At 38.6% G+C, this 24,225-nt stretch overlaps 1 long non-coding RNA gene across 1 annotated transcript in view; it reads left to right on the top strand.

The window, feature by feature from the left end:
- The window catches only part of LOC123386806, a 536,021-nt gene extending 523,445 nt beyond the window's left edge, over positions 1 to 12,576 (top strand). Inside the window, exon 3 of the long non-coding RNA XR_006601245.1 lies at positions 12,178 to 12,576. This is a non-coding gene — a long non-coding RNA (uncharacterized LOC123386806). The remainder of the gene's footprint in view (positions 1 to 12,177) is intronic.
- The last annotated feature ends 11,649 nt before the right edge of the window (positions 12,577 to 24,225 follow it).

Genomic DNA, 24,225 nt, shown 5'->3' with positions numbered 1-24,225 from the left:
GAGGGATTCCATTTTTCCAAATCTATGCAAAACACTTGATTTTGTCTGTTTTTCTCATATTATAGCAATTTGAATGGCTCTGTATGGTATCTCATTGCATTTTTCATTCGCCCTTATCTAATAATATATGATGTTGAGCACATCTTAATTCATATATCTCTTTAATGAAATGTCTATTTAAGTGCTTTGTTTTGCCCATTTTTATATACTTCTTTTTTTAATGTTTATTTATTTTTGAGAGAGAGAGAGAGAGAGAGAGAGAGAGAGAGAGCAGGAGAAGAGCAGAGAGAGAGGGAGACACAGAATCTGAAGCAGACTCACAGCTCTGAGCTGTCAGCATAGAGCCCAACATGGGGCTCAAACTCACAAAACAGTGAGATCGTGACCTGAGCTGAAGTCAGATACTTAACCAACTGAGCCACCCATGTGTCCCTGTTTTGCCCATTTTTTAACTAAGATGTTCATCTTTATATTATTCAGTAATAAAATTCCTTACATATTCTAGCTGCAAGTCCTTTATCAGATATATGGTTTGCAAATAGCTTCTCTTAGTCTATGAGTAGTATGTTAATCTTATCAGTGTCTTTTGAAGCACAAAATTTTAAATTTTGGTGAAGTCCAGTTTACCAATTTTCCTTGTCTAGCTCATACTTTGGCAGCACACCTAAAAACCCTTCACCAAATCTGCACATTTTCAATTAGGCATATCAGTTTCAAGGGCATACGTGTGGGTTCTTCTGCATCAGTGAAAAAGTGAAAGAAGGAAGGAAGAAAGAGAGAGGAAAGAAAGGAGGGAGGGAAAAAAAGGAAGGATGGAAGGAAGGAAGAAAAAGAAAAAGAAAAGGAAAGGACGCAAGGAAGGAAGGCGAGAGGAAGGAATAAGGAAAGGAAGGAAGAAAGAGGAAAGAAAGGAGGGGAGGAAAAAGAAGGAAGGAAGGAAAGGAGGAAGGAAGGGGGGAAGGAGGGAAGAAGGGAAGGAGGAATAGAGGGAAGGAGAGAGGAAGAACCTAAATCTATTACATTAAAATTTCAAAGAAGCCATGTCTATTATATTAAAATTTCAATTAGAATTTTATATTTTATACTGTTAGACAAACATGTTTAAAAATCTCTTTTAGGAGGGGTAAGAATGAAAACAAGGTTGAGAAAACACCAGTTTAACCCAAGGATTTCTCCTGTGACTTCTAGAAATTTAACAGCTTTAGCTCTTAAATTTAAGACTAAGATCCATTTGAGTTAATTTTGTGTATGTTGTGAGATCAGGGTTTATTTGTCTGCCCACAGCTATCTAATTATTAGTCCTGCACTACTTGACAAAACTGTATATCCCACCCCGCCCTACCATTGAAGTGTCTTGGCACCTGGTTGAATGCCAGTTAATCATAAACGTAAGGGCTTATTTTTGTACTCTGGTTCCATTGATCTCTATGCCTATCTTTTAGTTAATACCACATTGTCTCGATTACTGTAAGTTTTGAAATTGCATATTCTCCTTTGACAAACTTAGTTTGACAATCCACATTCTTGGTATGTCTGTGTCAATTTTTGTTTCAGTTTGTCAGTTTCTGTACAGAGGTCTACTGGGATTTTGATAGAGATTATGTTGAATTTCTAAATCAATTTGGGGAGAATTAACATCTTAACCATGTTAAGACTTCCAGTCCACAAACATGGAATATCTCTCCATTTATTTAGATCTTCTTCAATTTCTCTCAGAAATATTTGGCAGTTTTTAATGTACAAATCAATATGTGTCCTGTTAAACTTATTCCCAACTCTTGTATTCTTTTCGATGCTGTTTTAAATAGAATAGCTTTCCTAATTTGACTGTTGGATTGTTCATTGCTAGTAAATAGAAGCCAAATGATTTTTAAAATAAACTTCTAACTTTGGGATACTTTTATATTTATATAACAGTAGCAAAGATAATAGAAAGAAAAAGCTCCTGTGTACTCCAAACCCATTTCCTTATTGTTTTCAGTTTACATTAGTATGGTACATTTGTCACAACTAATGAACTAATATTCACACATTATTATTAACTAAAGTCTATACTTCATCCAGATTTCCTTAGGTTCTTTGCTTGTTTGCTTTGTTTTGTTTTGTTTTTTTACCTATTTACCTTGTTTAATTGCAGGATCCCAACTGGAATTCTACGTTATAATTAATCCTCCTATCTCCTTAAGTTCCTATTGGCCATGGCAGTTTCTTAGATTTGTTTTTGTTTTTGTTTTCGACAACGTTGACATTTGAGGGATACTGTTCATGTATTTGTAGATTGTCCCCCAATTGGAATTTGTCTGATGTTTGTCTCATAATTAGAGTAGAGTTGTGTGTTTGAGGAAAGAGGACCACAGGGTAAAGTGCCATTTTCACAAGATATCATGTGTACCTACTGTCAAACTGACTCACCACTGTTGATGCTAACTTTGATCTTGTGACTGACCTTTCTCTACTCTACTTCCCCTTCCCTTTCCTACCATATTCTTGGGACAGAAATCTCTATGTACAACCTACGTTTAGAGAGATGGAGTTATGTTTCACCTCCTTGAGAGTGAAGTATCTACATAAATTATTTGTAATTATGCTCTATGGGAGATTTGTATATGCATCTCATTTAAATTTATATTTTAAATCATGAATTGATTTAAGTATGGATGGAATAATGATACAATTTTATGTTTTAGGTTAAATCTAGTAATGCTTTATTTTGTTGCTGATTTTTCCACCTTTGATCCTTGGAAACTCCTTTAGTTGGCATTGTGTCCCCTTGATATAACCCCATTGCTGTGGGCTTTTAGTTTTGTTTTGTTTCTGAGTACATCCCTACCTACTGGAACTATATGATGTTCCAGGAGCATTTCATATATTCATGTTGCTGCCATGGAGTTAACCATTTTTCCAAGGAGCCATGGGTCTTCTTGGTGGATGGTATGAGAAACCTGCATATGCTTATTGCTACGGGGTATCATTGCCTCAAGGTCCTCTCAGCTGATGGAGCAAGTAAATATATGTATGGGTAGTAAGTTACAGTATAGATACAGATAACAATTTTTAAGCTAATAAGTTTACATCAAATAACCCTCTACCTCTTCGTGTATAGTATAGTACCTTAAAACAGAGTGTCCTCAATTCTTCCCTATATCCCTTATGACATTATTAGTATATATGTAATATATGCATATACACACATATATGTTTCACACATATTATATACACATTTTGTATATATGTCATATTGCATATATGTCTATATACCATATATACTATATATGTACAGATTCATATATAGTCATTCAATATCTATTATGAGATATTTGGGTTAAAATTTCCCACTCACATGGAGAGTTTCCTTCACTTCCTGTTAATTTCTATTTTGGTATATATACAGGCTGTGTTAATATATCTATGAATATATAGAATAATTATTTGGCCCTAGTGAATGATTCATTTTTTTTTAATTTAGTAATACTCTTTGGCCTTAATAATCTGTGTACTGCAGGTCTATTTTCAACAACTGTATTCTTTTTTTTTTTTAGCCTATTTATTTATTTTGAGAGAGAGAGAAAGTACTGAAGGGGCGGAGAGAGAGAGAGAAAGAGAGAATCACAAGAATGCTCTGCACCATCAGTGGAGAGCCCTACATGGGGCTCAAACTCAACCAACAGTGAGATCATGACCTGGGCTGCAATTGAGAGTCTGACACTTAACCAGCTGAGCCATCCGGGCACCCCTTGAGTAACTGTATTCTTTTAGTTAGCGTGTGTCCTTGGCTTGGTAAAAGTGTCTTAAAGTTAGCCATTAGTTGCTATTTTGTCAGATTTAATGGTATATAATTTATATACCATGAAATTCCCTCATTTAAAACTATACAGTTTGATTGTATTTAGTATATTTAGAGTGGGGCAACCATCACCATATTCTGATTTTAGAGCATTTTCATCCCCCCAAAAAGAAACCTCGTGCCAAGTAGCAGTCATTCCCTCTTTCCCACCTCTCTCTTCCAACCCTCGACAATCACAAATCCACTTTCTTCCTCTATAGAGTCCCTTATTGTAAACATTTCTCATAAATGCAGTCACACAAATATGGTCTTTTGTGGCTAGCTTCTTTCAGTTAGTACAAAGTTTTTTGAGCTTCATCCTTGTTGTAATATATATCAGTACTGATTCTTTTTATTGCCAAATAGTATTCAATTGTAGTCGAACTGTTTAATCCAATTTAAATATTTGTTATTTGTAATTACCTAGTTTATGCTATTTACGAATGCCAGAGTTATGTCTCAGACAATGTAAGCTCAAAGTGGAAATAATGTACAGGCCAAATGAATTCCTTAGTTGTAGAAACAGGAGAAACCAGAGAGCCTATTGAGAGTGATTCATAACATTGTTGAACTAGAGAGCAGAGCAGAATATCATCCTAAATAGGGGAGAGTTTGTTGACATGGTGTGTTCAGCCATGATAAGATTTAGTGTTCTGATAAGAATAGCTGAGACAATTCAAAGTTGGACATTTACCACAGTTTCTTGAATCTTGTATATGGTGATGACCTAGGTAAATAAAGTGAAGATACCAGAACTTCCTTAGCATAGTACTGAAGAAAAGGTCAGAGAGTTCGGGAAACTGGATATGTTAGAATGGTTTATCAACTTAAGACCTTTAAACACACTTCAGTACTGTGTCCTATTGGAGGACGCAGAGTGCTTCCCTTACCATCTTTAAGAGATGACTGACCTCTGTAGGCTGGATTTGATGGCCGAAATGAAGATGATAGGATACTAACTGCAGGGATCAGAGGACAAGAGTTAACTATCAGAGGCTAAGTAGCTGTAAGTGTCATCATGAGCAGAAAGATGTGATTTGTACCGAGGCTGTCTTGATCTGCAGAGATCTGTGGTGAAAGCTAATACATCATGGTGGTCCTACGCATGAGACAAATGGACAGTAGACCAGAGGGTCACTTAACCTGTATAATTAAAACCAAGACCTGGTGAGCTGCAATGGAAAACCGCCATCTTTCGGTCAATATCCAGATCTAATTTCATCGACACATCTGTAACCCACTGACTAAAGAACAAGCCAGTTACCTTGATGGAGGTCGCCACAGTATCTTTGTTAAATATTCCTTTGATATTTTACTGATAGGATCCGAGCCATATGCAGAATAAACATGCAGTATGAAAATGGGAGTGCTCTGGGTTTTGAGGAAGTCAAATACGTGACCTGAGCTGAAAGAAAAGCACTGAAAATATCTTCATGGTTTTCTGGTAAAAGTTGGGTAGGCTGACAGAAATGATAAAACAGAACTTGGCCTAAGTCTGTCTCATAATGAGTATACTAGGTCCATAGACTCACTTGTGGTTATTTCATCCTAACCTGAATGTATAAATCGGGACAGACATACTTAGCACCTGCGGAACCATATTGTAGTTCTGTGACCTATGGAGCAAGAGGATTTGATACCGCCAAGTGGAAGCCCGTGAAAAAGCCTTCCACCCACCTCACCTAAACAGAAGCAATATTATGTCCCAGAAGACTTAGTTATATGCACCAGAGCTCAGCACTACTACAAAAGAATTGACAGAAGCTGGCACAGTGGTCCTCATAATATCTCCATTCTATACCTATCTAGACCATGAATAAAACCGCCCAGAACATGTTAAATGATGGTGGGTTGCCGGAAGTTACTCCAGGTGGTTTCCTTCATCACAGCTCATTATGAATGCCTATCAGTAAGTCGATAGTGCTTTGTATGCTATTGATCTGGTGAATGAAGTCTTTATTCCCACCTTCAGGAAAGAACAAAAATCAGACTTCACAGAGCAATGCCAGTTAACCCTCTTCCCTCTCAACTAGGTTAACCTTTGCACGTTCTGCCATCCTGTGGTTTTGGGAACCTTGAGCATCTTAACATTCTGAAGAATACCACACTGGCCCTCTCTGCCTGTGATATCATGCTGGTTGGACTTGGTAAAGAGGAAGTGATGGGTACCCTAGAGGACCTAAGGTAGCAGATATATATCAGAAGGTGGCAGAGACACATGAACAGAAATTCAAGTCTTGTCAGTTAATGAAAGTTTTAAGAGTCCAGTGGTTAGATGCATATCACCTATAAGACAATGGACAAGTAATAGCCCCCCACATCTCCTGCCACTAAGAGAAGTCTCTGTACATTTTGGAGACAGCATATATACCACACATCAAATGTGTTCTGGCCCATCCCTTTTTTGAATAATCCAGATGCTCTCCATCAGCTCCAACTTTATTTATTCCTCCTTCTTCTTATTGATGGAATATAGAATTTTAACAGTCAAAAGGGGTGGTGGGGGGCAGGGGCACCTGGGTGGTTCGGTCGGTTAAGCCTCCAGCTTCGGCTCAGGTCATGATCTCGTGGTTCATGAGTTCGAGCCCCGCATCAGGCTCTGTTCCACAGCCTGGAGCCTGGAGCCTGCTTCGGATTCTGTGTCCCCCCCCCCCCCGGCTCTGTTCCTCTCCCCTACTCTTTCTTTCTCTCTCTCAAAAATAAATAAACATTAAGAAAAATTCTAGGTCAAAATGCTGTTTTTGTTAAAAATACAGACCAACACATTTAAGTGAAGAAGTCACATATGCAAAGATTTGGAGGTAGGAAGGTTCTACTTCCTCTAGGGAGCCCTGGCAAGAATGTCTGTACCTGCTAAGACAGACTGAGCACAAAATACTTTAGTTGCTTAAGTAATGAGTTAAAGGGCAGTTGTTATTAGCCTCCCACGTTTCACAGTATAACTCATGGAGCAGTAAGGGTGCATTTTCAAGCAAACAAAGTTTTCTTAGATGTAAACATCCAAGAGTAATATTTTTCAAGAGAGAGTACAAGCATAGCCTGTATTTCACAGAATAAAACATACACATTGACTATAGAGTAAATAACACACGTTGCACATATACATGTTCCTGTGGCCCAGAATAGCCAGGAGTGTTTATTCTCAGCAGAGAATTATTACGACCAATTCACATAAATGTAAAGGGAAAATCCACAACTCCTTCCTTTTGATAAGGCATCCTTTAGATTTTAACAAAGGAAATGAGAAGCATTGGAGGAACCAAGAATTACTCCGAGCGGATTTCTTCCATCTCTCCTGACCTCAGCCATGCCTAACAATCGAAATGCATAGACTCATAGGGAAAGTAAGAAAGGAGATAAAAAAGAATGATTATTAAGTTTGACTAAAAAGAAGATCTTTTCAATGGTGAATAGCTGTCTGGAAAATAATTCATTGATTTCCTTGGAATATGATTTTTATAACTTTCTTTATTCCATAGAAGTCATGGCAAGATATAGTTATAAAAAGGTCTTCTGCAGGACTGCGTCAGTATCTCTGAATGATTCACATGCAAATTTTTTTTTTTTTTAGTTCAATGCAAAAAGAAGCCAGAGACATTTTCAATCAAGACTGAGCTCTTGGTTACATGCCGTAGACTCTGCCAAAAGCACTGGAAAGAATATTAGGGGGAGAAAAATTGACCCAAGAGTTTTTTTTTAAGGTTTAAATACATTTTTTGCCTTGTTATCAAAATTAAATGAAAGGAAATTTAGAGCCGATATGAAGTTTTTATTTGGTTTTCTTTTTATTTATCTAAATCCCTTATTTACTGTTTTACATGGATAGATCCATATATTCACAGTGAATATATTTGTCCTTTATTTAGCAGGTTTTGTATTTGCAAGGCAACTTCGTTGAAACATTTACATTACCCGAGAGCCTGCTTGAAATTCAGAAAACCACTACTAGGCACATTGTGCTGCTTTGGGTATAGCAGAATTGGTCAACTGGTCAGATTTTCCTTGACATACCAATCTGAATTCTAGAGCATCTATCAATGCTCCCCTTCAGATTATAGAGTGGCTACTTAAATTGCGTGTATTTTAAATAAGATTTTTTATTACACATTTCAGTTAGTACAATATGTATGTATATTTATTCTAAAGAATTTAAAAAGTAAAGCTGCTAAATGCATTATGTCCTTTCTCTTTTGAAGCATCAGATGTTTCCCCTCTCAGCTTATATCAAATTTTCATTGCTACATTAAGTCTATTAAACTTCTCTAATTTATATGTCACAAGTTCAAAATCCTAGGCACTTTGCTGGGCTACAGGAGAAACCCAATTCTTTGATTGAGTTTCTCTTGCTCTTTCCTTAAAATGAGTCAGTAATGTCCTATCCACCTTCATTTTATTTTCCCCAGGACTATTTTCAGTGATGTATTTGTAGCTTCCTTTCAGTCAATTCCTTTTCCCTTCCTAGGTTTATAATGTCCTGGGTTATCTATAAAGTTAACAGCCTGGCTTCAAAATGTCTCCTGAGAATGAAGGACTTCTCTGATCAGTGAGTTGGGATAAGGAATTGTCCCTTTTTTCCAAATCGTTCCCTTCAGCTCTCTGTTTGGAGTTTGTCTCCTTTAGGAAAGTACAGCTGTAGCCTCCTCACTGCCCAGCAGTGAGGGGTTGGCAAAGGCCCCTAGTCTATTTTACAGTTGAGTGGGAGGGTTCATCTTTCGGTGAGTTACAGTATCCTTGTCACACATATAAGGCTCATTCTTCAATGACTTTATAGCAGCAAAGATGGCATGTTAATTTCCATTTGTCAAACATTGTCCCTCAAAGGTGGTTCAAAATTTGAGCTTGGGAAAGACATATTATTAATTACCCCTCTATCGTACTAATAACTAATATATTGCTATACCTTTTCTCCACTTAACTCACACACACACACACACACACACACACACACACACAATACAAATGTATCAATGTATGTATGTGTTTAAATCATATTTATTTATCCATATGTACTAAAAAGTATGGATCACATTGTGATATGAATTCCCATTGAACCTCACAGATTTATTTTAATTTTCCTCCTTTCTTTATTTGTAACTCTATTGACAGTAAGACATCCAATGTCCACTATCCTTAATATATTTATGTATGTAATCAACCCCTCTTTCATATTTTCTCGCACCATTAGAATGAGATTTGTCCATAATTAAAAAGCCATAATTTAAAAGACTGTTATTGAGAAGGTAGTCATTATAGGGTACTAATGAACTCATTCATTAAATTATATCTTGTGACATTATTTAAAATAAATAATATCATGCCTGTTTTGCAGATGAAGAAAGTGAAAAATCAGAAGGTCTAGGCAGGTGGTAGATAACTTAGACAAGGCAGTGTTGGCCATGCCAGTGGAATATACGATCCTTCCTCCCCTAAGAAACAAATCCCTAAAATAAAATACTATGACATCTGAAATTATTTTAAATAAATAACAGTACAATATAATAATATTTCTAAAATTCACTAGCTTTCGGGGAAGTGAGAAAATTAATGGGCACATAATCCAGACCCTTGTGATTATTATAGAATTATTAACCAGTTTAAATTCCTAAGACCAAGGTGGTACTAATTTAAGAAAACAATGCACACGTCATAAATATTTATTAGGTACTTTCTGGCAAAAGTGTGATGCCAACTATTGTATTAGTCATGCCCCTATAACACTGCCACTAAGACATTTCAGTTTAAGCTCTTATTTTCTAAAGTAAACCAAAGGACACGTATTTTAAAGGCATGAGAAAAAGTTAAGTTTCCTCCTTCTCTACTCTTACAGAAGAAACAAAAGCATAATGACCATAAACAGCTATTCAAAATAAACATAGCTTCCATACTTTGTTTTACATAAGAACGTATTTCTGGGCACCTGGGTAGCTCAGTCAGTTAAGCATCCAACTCTTGATTTCGGCTCAGGTCATGATCTCACGGTTGTGAGACTAAGCATTGCCTCAGGCTCTGCACTGGGTCACTGGGCATGGCACCTGCTTAGGATTCTCTCTTTCCCTCTTCCTCTGTCCCTCCCCACAGATCTAAAAAAAACAAAAACAAAAAAGAAAAACCTCATTTCTCCCAGCCCCAATCTCCCATCTTGATATAACTAAACGTATCATGTCTTACTGTACATATATCCTTCTAGCTAATGAGCACACAGTGTCCTCAACTACATGGCTTCAATTTTACAGGTGTTTTTTTTTGAGAGAGAGTGGGGGTGCAAGTGAGGAATGAGCAGAGAGAGAGAGAGATAGAATCCTCCAAGGGGCGGAGAGAGAGAGAGAAGTGGGGTTCACCTGAAGCAGGGCTCGTGCTCACCTGATATGGGACTAGAACTCACAAACTGTGAGATCATGGCCTGAGCCAAAGTCAGATGCTTAATGACTGAGCTATCCAGGCACCAGGTTTTTAATACTATAGACTCACAGTACCATTGTTGAATATCTTCTATTTAAAAATATGAATGAATGAGAAATAATTTTGCTGGCACTTCATGTTTGAAAAACTATTCAGACATTAAAGCATCCTCCTTGCCCACTTTTCCAGGGATGTTCACGTGAAGTTAAGCACATAGTAGCTGACACCAAAATTGTATTGAATCCAGTGTAATATCGTGGCACCAAGGCCAAAAGTAAAGTCTGAGGGAGCTTTGCATTACAGCTTTAAACAGTGGCCCAGGGAATAGCTGATTGCATAGTCAGCCTTTCCTTGATGATCTCCATGCAGGACACGGATAGTTAGGCAGGAGAGAAAAATGAAAGCTTCCCCCTTGAACATTTTCTTTTTCCTGAGCCTCAAGAACGCAGTTCCTTCATCTTCCATAAATTTAACTGGCAATGCATGATTAATGAATAATAAAGACCAAGGTTTTATTGGTGAGTGTTGTGTGTGAGTGTCTGCATTTGTGTTCAACTGAAATTCTCGTTTTCTGTTTTAACTATCATGTATGAGAGGTTTACTTTTTAACTTGTACAAATAGAGCATGGACAGAAAGAACCAGCTGCCTTTGGGTAGAAATACCTGGAAAAGTTTTCAGGTTTAAGACTTTCAACGATAATTTACTCTAATACTGAGTTCCTGCTGTGGTGCCGATACTGAAGTAAGCTACAGGTGATTAGTTCTCAACCATAGCTGCACTTTGGAATAACCTGGAATGATTTTTTTTAACGTTTATTTATTTTTGAGACAGAGAGAGACAGAGCATGAACGGGGGAGGGTCAGAGAGAGAGGGAGACACAGAATCTGAAACAGGCTCCAGGCTCTGAGCAGTCAGCACAGAGCCCGACGCGGGGCTCGAACTCACGGACCGCGAGATCGTGACCTGAGCCGAAGTCGGACGCTTAACCGACTGAGCCACCCAGGTGCCCCGGAATGATTTTTTTAAAAATGCAGGGCATGGGTGCATCCCCATGGATTAAGTGCAGCCTAAGCCTTAGAAAATTCAAAATGTCCTCCCATGTCCCAAGGTGAGGCCCAGATTGAGAACCATTGAAAACAAAGAAACAGTCTTTGTAAACAGACAGACTCTTTGTTTGACTGGGACTCAACAGATTTCTCTCTTAAGCTGACTTCTCTTTCACCCCACACACTTTAAGCTCCATGAAGTCAGAGATTCGTTCTATTCTCTCAAAGCATCTGAGAGCCAAGTGCAGTGCTTACCTGAGTAAGTGTTCAGCCAACATTTACGTGAGGATGGCTTTTGAATTGACATCTCTCATCATATCCTTTCATCAAAAGTGGACCCGTATTCACAACGTTTAGTTATTTCCTCTTAAATATAATGTAGGACTATTAAAGACAAGGACCTTTGCTTATAGTACTACCACTCTATTTCAATTTACAGATACACGAACTGAAGTTCAGAGGGCATATATTTAATAAGTAGCAGGTACTGAACCAGATCCAAACATTTTTGGTCTCTTGTTGTCACTGTACCATGCTACCACTAATGAATGATCTTAGATTCTCTCTATGACTCAATGGTTTTGGAGATGTGATGGGATTTCTGTCTGGATTAATGACAAGCAACCACTTTCACATTTCGTCATTTGGGGTTTGGGTTCTGGAGCGACCCAAGAGTCCCCAGTCAGAGGCCTTTACTGAATTCTGTTCTAACGTTCCAGTTTTGCACCTGTTTAGGAAGTGGGGTAGACTGTTTGTCAGTATGTGCACATTCAGCCTTGAAGGAGTTAAATGTGTCAAAGTCAGGGCAGTCCACTCTCTTTCCACAAGATTGTGAGGTTTAAACAGTAAATACCTCAATATTAGAGAACATTGATGTCTTCAAATAAGCTTTTGAGTTTCCCTTGCAGGATATATCTCAACTGCCAAAAATGAGACAGTGTGAAGAACAGAAACCAATGCAATGCGCAGCTTCGATGTTTCCCGTGATGGCCTGTCTGAGAGCAGAAAGATGAAAGTTACTCTCCTGAGCCCTGCAAGTACAAGGCTGTCCCAAATCCTTCCTGATAAGCATCAAACGGAGACAACCAGCTACAAGAAATTCCTCCAGCAACAGAATAAATATTGGCACGCCAAGAAATAATCTACTGATGGGGACAGAGGCTCTGAAAATCATCCTGTGACTAGTCAATCCCAAGTTCAGTGGCAAATCCTCATCTTGACACAATCAGGAAGATGTCAAAGTAAGTATATTTCTAGTCAATATAAAAGCAATTATCCCTGGTTTTTACCTCCTGTTGGCAGTTTTGCACCTCCCCATTCTTTCCGCCAGGATTGTTCTCGCTCTATTTTTACTCTGGTGCTAGAGTTGATGTAACCAACAGAGTGAGCCACTGGCTATTTGCTGATCGGCCCGTGGAGCACCCTAACGTTCAGGGACATGGTCCCCAATATGGTGGCCATACAGAAGTGTCTGTCTGTTGAGTGAAGCCTTGTGTGCAGCAGAAGGAGACAGAATAGGAGTACATACGCCCCAGCCCTAGGCCCAGCATCCTCCCTGTGTTGCGTGAATAATAATTTTGTTTTGCAAAATTCACAGATTGTTATGTGGATACAATATGATAGCCAAGTGGGAGTGCTCTCAAGATTATAAAATTTTGTGGATACGAGTGCTTATTAATAGATAAGCTTTATAAAACAATTTTTATGAGAATTGTTGGTGTCATTGCCCTTTGAAATAGACCAGAATCCATTTTGTTTTCATGAACGCCTTGGTGTGAAAACAGCACGGGAGCCGGCTCACGAAAGTTCCGTTGGTACTTGTCATTCATTATTAAGGACTGCAACCTCTCATCCATTTCCCTTTGCTTTGCTGGCCTGTTCAAATTTTCGGACAAAATCAATTTTAGCAGTGAATGTGACCCACAAGCACAAATTACGCCACAGAACTAGCTTATCTCCTTGCCCTGGGCAACGATGAAAGCCAAATCACCCTTTGCTCAGGTAAATGAACAGCAGTTTAGTAATTTGGCCAGATCAAAATATATCTTGTTCCTTCCTGTACTGTGCTAACCCCAGCTGGCTCATGAGAAAAGCTGGAATATTCTTTTTAAAATATTATCTCATTGGCTGTGAATAAGTGTTTATCTTCCTTCCACGTCCATCGTGGCTTGTGCTGTTTACCACCCACGTTTCCTAGTCTGTGGATGAAGAGACACCAAATACACCATCCAGCAAGTAAGAGGCAGAAGGAAGGTAGTGCCTGAGCTTGTACCTTTCCCAGTGTGGCATCTGCTCCTTGATAATAGCGCCCTGTTAAAATCACAGTAGTGCCGACCTCAGTGGTGACCGTGATGGGCGCTAAAACAGCAAGCATTTTCCTGTCACACGTCATGATGAGCCATATTCCATTGTACAGTGAACGCTGGCCATTTGCAGTGATGGAATGCCTCAGTTCGTCTCCTTTCTGCTCAGAATGTGATCTAGCGACAAAATAGGGCTGCACATTTTCAGGGAGGCACATGAAGACAGACTAAGCAGAAACAAATGTCAGTGTTCGGTTACAGCTCAGAAGAAGCTTTCTCCATCCCAGGATCCTTAAGGATCTGTAAAAATTCTAATTTTTAAGTTATCCAGCTGTCCATAGTAGGAAACAGAGTGAGATTACTCAAAGTTTAGTAGGGACTACTACATGAAATATCAGATTGTATCACTGACCACAGAAAACACAAACCCTTCCATCAAAAATTTCAAAAGGTACGCTAACCAACTTTAATCTCACTATATGGATCTTGAAAATTCCATTCAACATGTTTTATATTCCCTCTGTCCTTTCTTCTTATAGCTTTTGAAACAGGTAACTCTCTCTCTCTCTCTCTCTCTCTCTCTCTCTCTCTCTCTCTCACTATCCCTCATTCTCTCTCTTTCTTTCCCTTTCTCTCTCCCCTCTTCATGAGGTGCTTCCTTGTGCCCAGCATCTTACAATGTCGCCCACACAGTTTGTGTCAAAGTCTGACATAGCCATAGATCCAAAGGCTATTTTTTTCTATCTTTATTCATTTTGTAAAAACTACCAGCACATATATCCTAAATAATAACTCAGCTTACTAGAGTACCCAGGTAGTTCTGCTGACAGAAGTACATTTTGTTCATTAAAATTGTTACTAGTTATGCATAGCCATCTGCTGAACATCGGTGTATTCACTGATAATAAATGGTCAGTAATTCAAACAGTAATCGGACAAACGTTCATGATATTCGAGGGTAAATCCACTTTTCTACTGGATGGCACCTTGTGTGGAATCATCTATCCTTCTTGAATTGTCCAGATGGAGCGTCACACTGGCTTTGCCTATATTATCTGGAAACTTGTCATTTTATTTGTGATCTACTCTTACTTTAATTTCCTTTGCTTTGCTGTGGACATTTACTTCTGCAGCTCAGTGCTCAGAGTAAACTCTATTTTTCCCGTAAGACATACAAAAATCTAAGCTTGCATTTACTACCAACAGAGAAATAAAGAAAGTCAACATTTAACAGCAAATGAGAGCATTTTACGAAGTTAACCTGAATAACCAGTAGAGGTCTCTGCTGCTCTATGTAAATGTTCCTTTAGGGCGAAGCAGAATGAAACAAAACAAAAAGCCTTTGAAAGAAGTGCACTGGCCAAAATTGTAGTGTGGTCACCAAGTATGTATGAGAAGAGGGAAGTGTAGGTTTGAATGATAGGAAGAGAAGAATAAAAGTGAAGGGAGAGCTCATGCCAGATTTTAGGAGAGAGTGGCAGGTTCTGATAAAAGATGTGCCCGTATGCGCCCATAGACAAGGTGGGGATGGGGGAGCAAATGTAGCTGCATTTGGTGGGAGGACTTAAGTGAGGCTCAGAGTGAGGAATGTCCTTAGCTCAGGGAAGTCCAATGGAATGCATCAGAATAACGGGGAATCTGAGTTGGAAACGAACAACGTCAGATTAGCCAGAGAGTTGACTGTGGGGATGCCCAGTGCCAGGTTTGTAGATCTCCAGCTACCAAGCTGGAGTTCAGCTACAGTAATTATGTCCCAAGGAATAGCAACATGAAACATGCAGGACAGCAATACCAAAGGAACTAGGGTATCAAGATGTTTCAAGGTAATAATCAGTCACATAGGAGCAAATCAGGGGCATCAGTATTTCCCACATTCTATAGAAGTTAAGATGCTGCTACAGAAAGAAAAGGATGCATTCAATTATTAAAATTTCATGTAAAGATCAGAGCCACACTGGTAAAGAGTAAGAGTGACCAGAAACTGAACTATCTAAATATAAATTCCTTCTACATGAGAATAAGATTGAATTTAGAGTATGCAGAAAGTCTAAACATGCAAAGATGAGTTGTTCCAAGGAGACAGGTATACAGACCACTACAGGTGAACTTAAATCAGGTTTTAATAGTTCCTCTATGATTTCTCTTCAGTCTTAACTGTGGATTGGAATAATCCACAGATATTTAATTGGCATTAACACCTGTGAAAAGGAGAGGAGGAGATAGGATTGGGGAAAGGGAAGGGTTGAACTAGGATACAGACTCTAGGAAGTCTTGGCTAACCCAGTGGAGAACTCTGGAAAAAGGCGTCCATTAGAGTTGTCACACAACAAGCCACAATGGTCAGAACTTTGTCCTTCTCCTTCCCATTTGGTCAGCGTATGTGAATTGCCCAGTAGGGACACAACCCCAGGAGATCTTTTAGATAGAAAACTACAAGCCATTGTGTAAAAAGGGCAGTGCCATTTTCAGAAGACAGAGGACAGACCTGTAAATGGATTCAACCACTGAATTTGACAAGTAAGAGAATCTTGGTGAAAGAAATTATGCTAGGTTGAAAGTCCAAGTCAGGATAAAATGGGTTGTAGAAATACAGTGGAGACATAGGGAAAGAAGAGAATGGTTAACATTAGCGGACAATCCTTTTGGCACCCAACAACTTGTTAGAGTATGTGGGTCTCAATAGGCCAGCCAAAGAAACTTTGGCATCTGTTTAGAACATTGCCAAGTGTCCCAGTGGAGCAATCAACAATCGATGTCTTCCAAATTTTGTGGGGTTTTTGTTTTGTTTTGTTTTGTTCTGTTTTTTGGTGGGGTCGGGAGTGGGCATCATGGCAGAACAAATGGGCAGACAGCAAAAATAGTCTGTGTGGCTTCCGACTAGATGAGCCTCAGTTAACACTTCCTCAGTGAAACAAATTAATAAATTCAGTCTTTCCTTTTAAATTTCTCCAGTCTCCACTCAGTTTGAGCCGTTTTCCAAGGGAGGCACCACCAGCGAATTAGAAATGGAAGTGTTTATGAGCTTTAGTAAAAGTGGCCAGAGAGCTTTGATCTCTCTACTCAGAATGTAGTGCCAGAAACCCTACAGACACAGATTCTTGGTATTATACTTTGAAAATTTGATTTCATTTCTGCAGAAGAGCATTGCTATCTGTGTGGTTTAGACTCCATATAATAACAAAATGCTGCAGGATTCATCAGGCAATAGGATGTGACCAAAAGAATCTGAGATATTCACTGTAGACTTAAATTATCATTATTCAGCCCTGACTGCGTGAAGAGACCTAATTGCTTGAGGCATCGGTTTCCTCATCTGTAACGTGGTTTTAGAATGGTTCCATAAAATGCCGATGAAGGTTTTTGAAAGTAGACCACATTTCATAATCTCATTGCAGGTTAGGATTTTTGTGAGCTTGCCTTGGAACTTAACCTCCACATACACATTATTTCTGTGCACACACCATATTCCAAATCCCAAATAACCAATTTACAAATAAACATTGTTAACCGAATACACGTAAGCTGTGTAGTTTACTTGTATATGCATTTTTGGAAATTTTTAATTAAGTTCCTGACCCTTTTATCCACAAGATGTCACTGTCTGCCACAATTTGTTTTACAATCCACAGGCTTGGTTACTTTTCCTCTTGGGCTTTAGGATAACATGCCCTAAGTTAAATAGACTTAAGAACGTCTAGAACTAAACCCTCTGTTATCATTTATGTCTTCAGTAAAATCCCATGTAAAATTAGCGTATTTTAAAGGTAAATATGTGTATTTCATGATCATTCTAAACATTGTTTTTAACCTATCTACTGATATTTTAATGTAAAATGTTTCTGGTATAGAACTTTATGATAGAATCCTAAGAAAATGATCGTATCAAACAAGGAGTAATATTTAAGAGGCTAAAAATAATTTTTGTTGTAGCATAACACATTACCTTCAAGGAAATCTGGACCAGATATTTCCTATATCTTGTGATGAGTCTAAAATGACAAGGCAGAAAGTTCTGGCTAAATGCAGATGGTCCTTTAATGTTTAACATCACCTGGGTGCTTAGAAAGGCATCTGACATTTCAATCTGTTTATGTAAGACTGAGGGATCTGCAGACTTGGCCTTTTCCTGGGATTGATACAACTTCTGTGCCTTTGTTTACAAGGCCCTTCTCATCATTTATGCCTCATTAGCACCAGAACTAAAGTGTACCGTCTCTTGTGGTTTAGGAACCTGCACTGCAATGGTGAAACCTCATTGGAATGGTTCACATTACCATGTACCCCAGAATGAAACTCGTAAACCCATGTAGTAATTGGTATAATAAACTATTGCACTGTGTGACAATTCTATCTGTAAAGCATTCCCTTAGCATAGATTTGGTGGCTACTCTTAGAAAAAGGATCTTACTTCTAATTGCCTTGATAAACTCAGATTATCAATATAATCTGACTCCTAGAATAAAGATTCAGCACATCCATCCCTGCGATTGCTAACTACTGTGATCAGATGCTGTGAAATGTTTGCTAATCATATGTGGAGAATTGGCAACTCAAGCATGACAATCGAATTAAAAATCTGTATTTTCAAATAAACATGTAGTATTTGGGGAAACCACAGGATGTCAGACTTCACACTGAAATAGCTCCGTGAGTTCAAAGTGACATTTATTTACCTCACATTTCCCTGGATTTGAAGTTATAATAGGCAAGTAGTTTTATATTGTGTTATCTTCTGGAGGGCTATTAATTTCACCTGAGTTTAATTATATTTTTCAATGAATATATAGATAAATTGAAAAAGAACATAGATTTTGTATTCTGGTTTGATATGCCCACATACTTTCTCACTTAGTTTTAGATGACTTTTCTATTAATGTTAATATTTCTCCATTAAAGAAAATGAGTAAAACGAGCAAATAACCCCTCCTCACTCTTCATATGTGAAATCTGTTCTTTGACTCATTGCTTGTCTAAACACTAGGGTCATCCTAAAGAGAACTGAATTTCCCTATTGTTCCCAGTTCTTTCTGTTGTCCGTGCTCTTTGATCTTCCTTAATCCCATGTCCATAATTTGTTTGGGCTGAAGACCAAGAGATCTGATAGAGCAGGGACAATGGGGGATGCTGGACCCAAAAGGGGACTAGCTGTACCAGACCTCAGTGCAAATCGCTGTTCTGCCACCTCCCAGCTGAGTGACTTAAAAGCAGTTGTACATTCTCTCTTGACCTCAATTCCAAATTTTGTAAAATTAAAATAATGTCAGCTGATTTCATGGAAGTTTCATAAAGCTGGCAGGGTAGGATTTTAGTATTGCCAGCTGATGGCCAGCGTTAAAGAGTTGTGGTAAGGTTTTAGGAACAGCACGTTCATTTTTCCATCAGCTACCCTCTCAAATCCAGTCCAGAGAAGCTTTATCCACTGACCGTAGCCTTTACCAACAGGATGTTGTTGCTACTTGATAGGGACAGAGATGAAGCTGGAAGTAATCCATTTTCTAGGCCCAGCTCACTGAACCAGATAGAGAGTTGGGCATTAGCACAGTACCCTAGAGCGTGAGTTTGGCACACGGCTTGTTGCCTCATTGGCCCTGAGTCATCTTTCCTCCCGCTTCGGCACGTACTGCCTTTACTGTTTCGTTGCTCTTCCCCACGGGCAATCAGAATACCTTTGGTCAGTTCTTCTGCCAGGCTAACAGTAGGCTCAAATATTTTGTACCTGCCTAGCACTGCTGTCCATCTTGGTGTCATGGTGGGTTTGCCCTGGGACGGCCAGATGTGTGCCAGTTAATGATCACCTTGATCCTCGGCGTCAGTCTGCAAGAAATAGGTAACATCTGTGGGGAATAGGGACATCCCCTATATCCTGAAAGAATTTAGACACCCACAGACAACAATGTCTACGTTTACATTTCTTAGAAATCTGAGGGGATCGTCTTCCCATTGACTTCCAGCTCTCATTTCTTATTATCTAATCTTGCTTCAAAAATTAGATCAAATGAATCTTGCTCCTCTGCATTCGTGAGGCAGACAGATTTCACTGTAATTATCAGCTAAGCAAATCTGACCCACTGATATGGAGAAAACTAGGAAGGTAGTGACGTTTTGTATGTGGCCCCACTTTCTTAGCTTGGAGCACTCAAGTCCCCTTTACATGGTAAATCTAACTTCTCTTTAAGCACTACGGACCCTGTTTATCTCTGATTTGCCCCGTAAGGAGAGACTGAGACCGCAGGTGGATTTGCAGAGGCTATGGAGAAGTTTTTGGATGGCCAAAAATACAGCTATAATTCAAGATATTGTGAAAAGAGATAGAGATGTGTGTTGTAAATGGTGCTGTCCATCATTAATAGTTGATCCAAAAGATAAACCACAAAAGATTATTTAAGAGAGCATGAGCAGGCATGCTATTTGAATTATTTTAGTAAACCATATCTAACCCTGTGTAGAGTACAAACATAACATTAGAATATGACAGCATTATAACTTCTTTAGTATATTTCAGCCAAACATTTGATTGGAGAGATATATTTTAATTGTTCAAGGTTGCTGGCAGGGACAGTATTTTTCTCCTACTTGTATCCCATTATGTTAACATGTGCTTTATGGCCAGACTGGGATTAATTTATTGATTTGGATTCACAGTTCTAATTTTAATTTATCACATTCCACTTCTTCATTTGTTGGGCTAATGACCCACAAACTATTAAAAAAAATAGAAAAGAAAAAAGCTGTGAGGCTCCAAGAGAGGGTCCAAGTATCCAGAGAAAGAATTCTTAATTCTTTATTATAATTGTTTGCAGCACTGTTTACTCATCTGCTTGGAGGGTTGGTCGTAGGAGCCCATTGTTTTTGCTTCCCTATGTCTGTTCAACGGTGGCAGATCTCACCTCTGGCATTTTTATTTGTCTGATGAGCTAACGAAAAAAAACATGGAATTAAATTACTTGGATAAAGGAGCCCAGTGGGGAAATAGGCAAATGTTTCATGTCATTCAGAACTCAAATGAAAACCTTTATTTTCAAGTTTTTATGAAAAGAAAGAATAGGTGTTTTGTTTTTGTTTTTGTATCTGAAATGCTTATTCTCTCTCCCTCTTTCCTGTCTCTTTTTCCCTGTGTCTCTGTTTCTTTCTATCTCTTGTCTAGATAGATGATAGATTAGATAGATGGATAGATAGATAGATAGATAGATAGATCATATATACATTCAGAGACTACCTAATTCCCTGGCAATCATCTGGCATGTATCATCATTTAAATATAAACCAATCTTCCTTTAAAATTACACCCTTTGTAATTTGTAAAAAGTAGTCATCAACTTGCTAGCTTATCTTTAGTCACCAAGTCAAGGTAGTTTTTATCATGCTGTAAAGATCATTAATCAACTCCTTGCATGTAAATTTCCATCTTTTGGGGGGCGGGGAAGAGTTTCACTTGTGTAAGGACTGCAGGAGTTAACCTTTTAACGGTTAAAGATGAAATGAGAATAAACTTTGGCCAATAAACAGTGAACAGTGACTTAAGGCATCAAGTTAGAATTAAATTCGTGGTACTGTAAAATAGTAACCTCATTGAGGATCAAAGTCATGCTTTTTTTCTCCAGCGCTTCTTTGTGACAAACACATGCCGTCAGCTCTGCTAGCTCATTTGTCTGCTGCAGTTCCACTTTATCAGGCTGGAGTAAAAAGAATTGATGTGTCTGGATAGATAAAGTAAATGGAAACTCAGGACTCATTCCAATATGCTGTACTTTGATATATTTTGCAAACCTGAGAGCAGCTGGTGTAACACTAGTTACTGTTTGTATTTAAATATTGTACATTAGGGGACCTTTGAAAAGGTGTTTTATAATGTTCTTTTTTTTTTCTTTTTAGCACCGATTGGCTTTCAGATTGTTCTTTTTTTTTCTTTAATTTCCTTATTGTGCTCCCAAATATTTTCAGAGCCTGCCTTTTCAGAAATTTTGTTCTTATTACTGAGACTGATAAAAACAAGCTTCTTTACCAGTACTAATGGAAATATAATTTTAAATTGTGATACGTACCTGCCTTCACCATTCGTCCTCATCCTTTATAGTATTCGATGGGGGCTTTCATGAACTATAAGATTTATTTTCCCAAATCTCCTGTTTTCAAATTTCTTGTCTTTCTGATTGTGTTCCAAAGCAATACCAGATTTAGTATAACAAATGTGTCTTCTTTGACTTTAGACCAAGAGTCAATATTATTTGACCCAAGCCAGTGTTAACATGTAGATACTGATGCTAAAATTGCTAGTGTTTTATAGGTTCGCGTTACAGACAAGGTTAAGATTATAGCTTGGGGTGCGATGAGGCAAAAGAATAATTTTTGATAATGGATTGATTCCTAAGAATTAATCATCCCTATATTTTGTTCTTTCTTTCCTTGAAATCTTGTTTACACAGTCAAATGAAAATGAATTGTTGAGAATATTAGTTAAATCAATGAAACCCCAGATGTTCCCATCTCATTATTTAGATGCTTAAAGTAGTATTTCTTTTTGGTTTTGTTTTGATTTATCTCAGTAAATGCTCTGTTCTTTCATTCCGTGCTCTGATAAATGTAGTTAAAATCCTGAACTAGAATTATAGGGCAGGAGCGTAATCATGAAACCTCTCAGTGGCGTTGAACTCATACCCGATATTATGAACATTAAATGCATTAGTAGAGAGACATGGGGAGAGGCCACTGAGACAGGGAGGCATGAGGAATGAGTGGCAAAATGACCCGCAGATCTTTCTTTACCAATACATTTAGGAGGAACTAAATCAGCTACTGATAACTCTGCTGATTATGGGCTTTCTCAAGCTGCCTGTATGAAGAGCAGGAAGAGAAGATGAGCAGCTCTTATCCCCGAAGAGGAACTTGATCCTGATGGAAACATCCTAATGGAAAATGTGGGGCTTGGATGAGAGTTCGCGATGGAAGTGGCAGCTTGGCTATGCCGCGAGTCATTGAATATCATCCGTGTGCCTTCTCACGGGAAAATTTCAGACAGATTTTTTCATATGGAAGGAAAACCATATATCCTCAACCACATATCAATTAACATTTGTGTTTCGAATACAATAGACTTTTTGAAAGCATGCGTGAGAAAAGGAAGGTGTATTCACTGCTCTCCTCGCAAATAGACATGGCAGTACGTTTGATTTTTGTTGTGGATGCGATTGCTAGACTATTTTAATCCAAAGGAACAAAAATGGCCTGAAAGAAAGCAGAAAAAGTCAAGTGGTGTGTAAGATACATCTGTGTAAAATGGGTACATTTTAATAGTGCATGTTCACATCAGCCATTTCAAACATGGAAACTAAATTTTATGAGCTTAATGAAATTTGAGAGGCGTCTTTCAATAACAAGAAAGTGTTCAGGCTCAATATTTTTAAAAATTATACTCCTAAAAACTCTGACTTCCATAGATGGATGGCCCTTAATATGGGCAGGAGATAACAGAAGCACTGGGGTCCACTGGTAATGACAAAATATGACTAATACATTCACATATATCTGTACACTTGCCACTCAAACAACATGACTCTAAATCTCAAAAGCAACCACAAAGGTCTTTCTTTGTTTGGAAGATTACTTGAAGAGCATCTCAGTTCCTGGGTGTCTGTTAATAGGAAAAGTAACAAAGAGGGAGAGAGAGAGAAGCAAAATAAAGTGTCTTCAAATGCTATAAAAGATTGTGAGAATTTCACATTATTTAAGCGCCAATAAAGTTGAGCTTATGAAGAGGCAAAATAGAGACTTTGGCCACTAATAGAAGTACGGATGATTGAGAGCAGAAAGGAAAAGGAAGGGCAGAGCAAGAGAGGGTGTCATTTAGGATGTGCACAGTGGAGACACCATGTGGCCCTGCTTTCAGCAGCTCCAAATGTCATGCCATTGTTCAGTGTGCTCAAAATGCCATATATGCCTCGTGGTGTGTGCAGTGACATTTTCTAAGTTATATCAGCAGGAAAGGACGGTGTGTAGAGTGTCATGGGCCCTACAGGGTGTGATCCTGTGGAAGGCAAGTGCACACATACAGTGATGGCACCGAAACCCTATCTCAAGCGGATGTCAGCCAGTCCGTCTGCTGAACGCCTCCCTTGATACAGTGAGGGCGCCATGAGAAATCCTCCACGTTTGCTGAACTTCCTTCTCTGCAGCCGGCCAAAGCCAATTCCTTTGCCGTGCACATGGGTTAAATGATTCTGCATTTGCCAACTCTAATGGGTATGACCAAGTGGCCAGAACAGAATCTGCTTCAAGCCTCACTCAGTGTGCAAACCACGGAGACAGGGTGACGGTATGTTAGAGCATGAAACTTCTGGACTGGGAATCAGGAGCACGGAGTCCTGGTCTGAACCCTTCCCCTGAGTTGCTGAGTGACTCTGACATGCCATTTAATCTCTAAGAGTCTCAGTTTCTTTACCTGTAAAGTGAGAAGGGTAAGCTGATCTTCACGGTCAGCTTTTGGTTCTACAAGACCTGAGGACAAGGCATCTTAATTTATCTCTTCTGGAACCTGATTTCTAGCAAAAGAATAATTGGAAATACCAAAATCTGCTATTGTTGATGAGAAATAATGAGGGTGATTTATTTGCCTTTGGAATAGGAAGATTTTAGACAGCCCTTTGAAATGGGAATCCT

The sequence above is a fragment of the Felis catus genome, chromosome B4 (assembly GCF_018350175.1).
Source record: "Felis catus isolate Fca126 chromosome B4, F.catus_Fca126_mat1.0, whole genome shotgun sequence".
In the NCBI taxonomy this organism is placed as follows: Eukaryota; Metazoa; Chordata; class Mammalia; order Carnivora; family Felidae; genus Felis; species Felis catus.
This window is presented reverse-complemented; position numbering and strand designations above follow the sequence as displayed.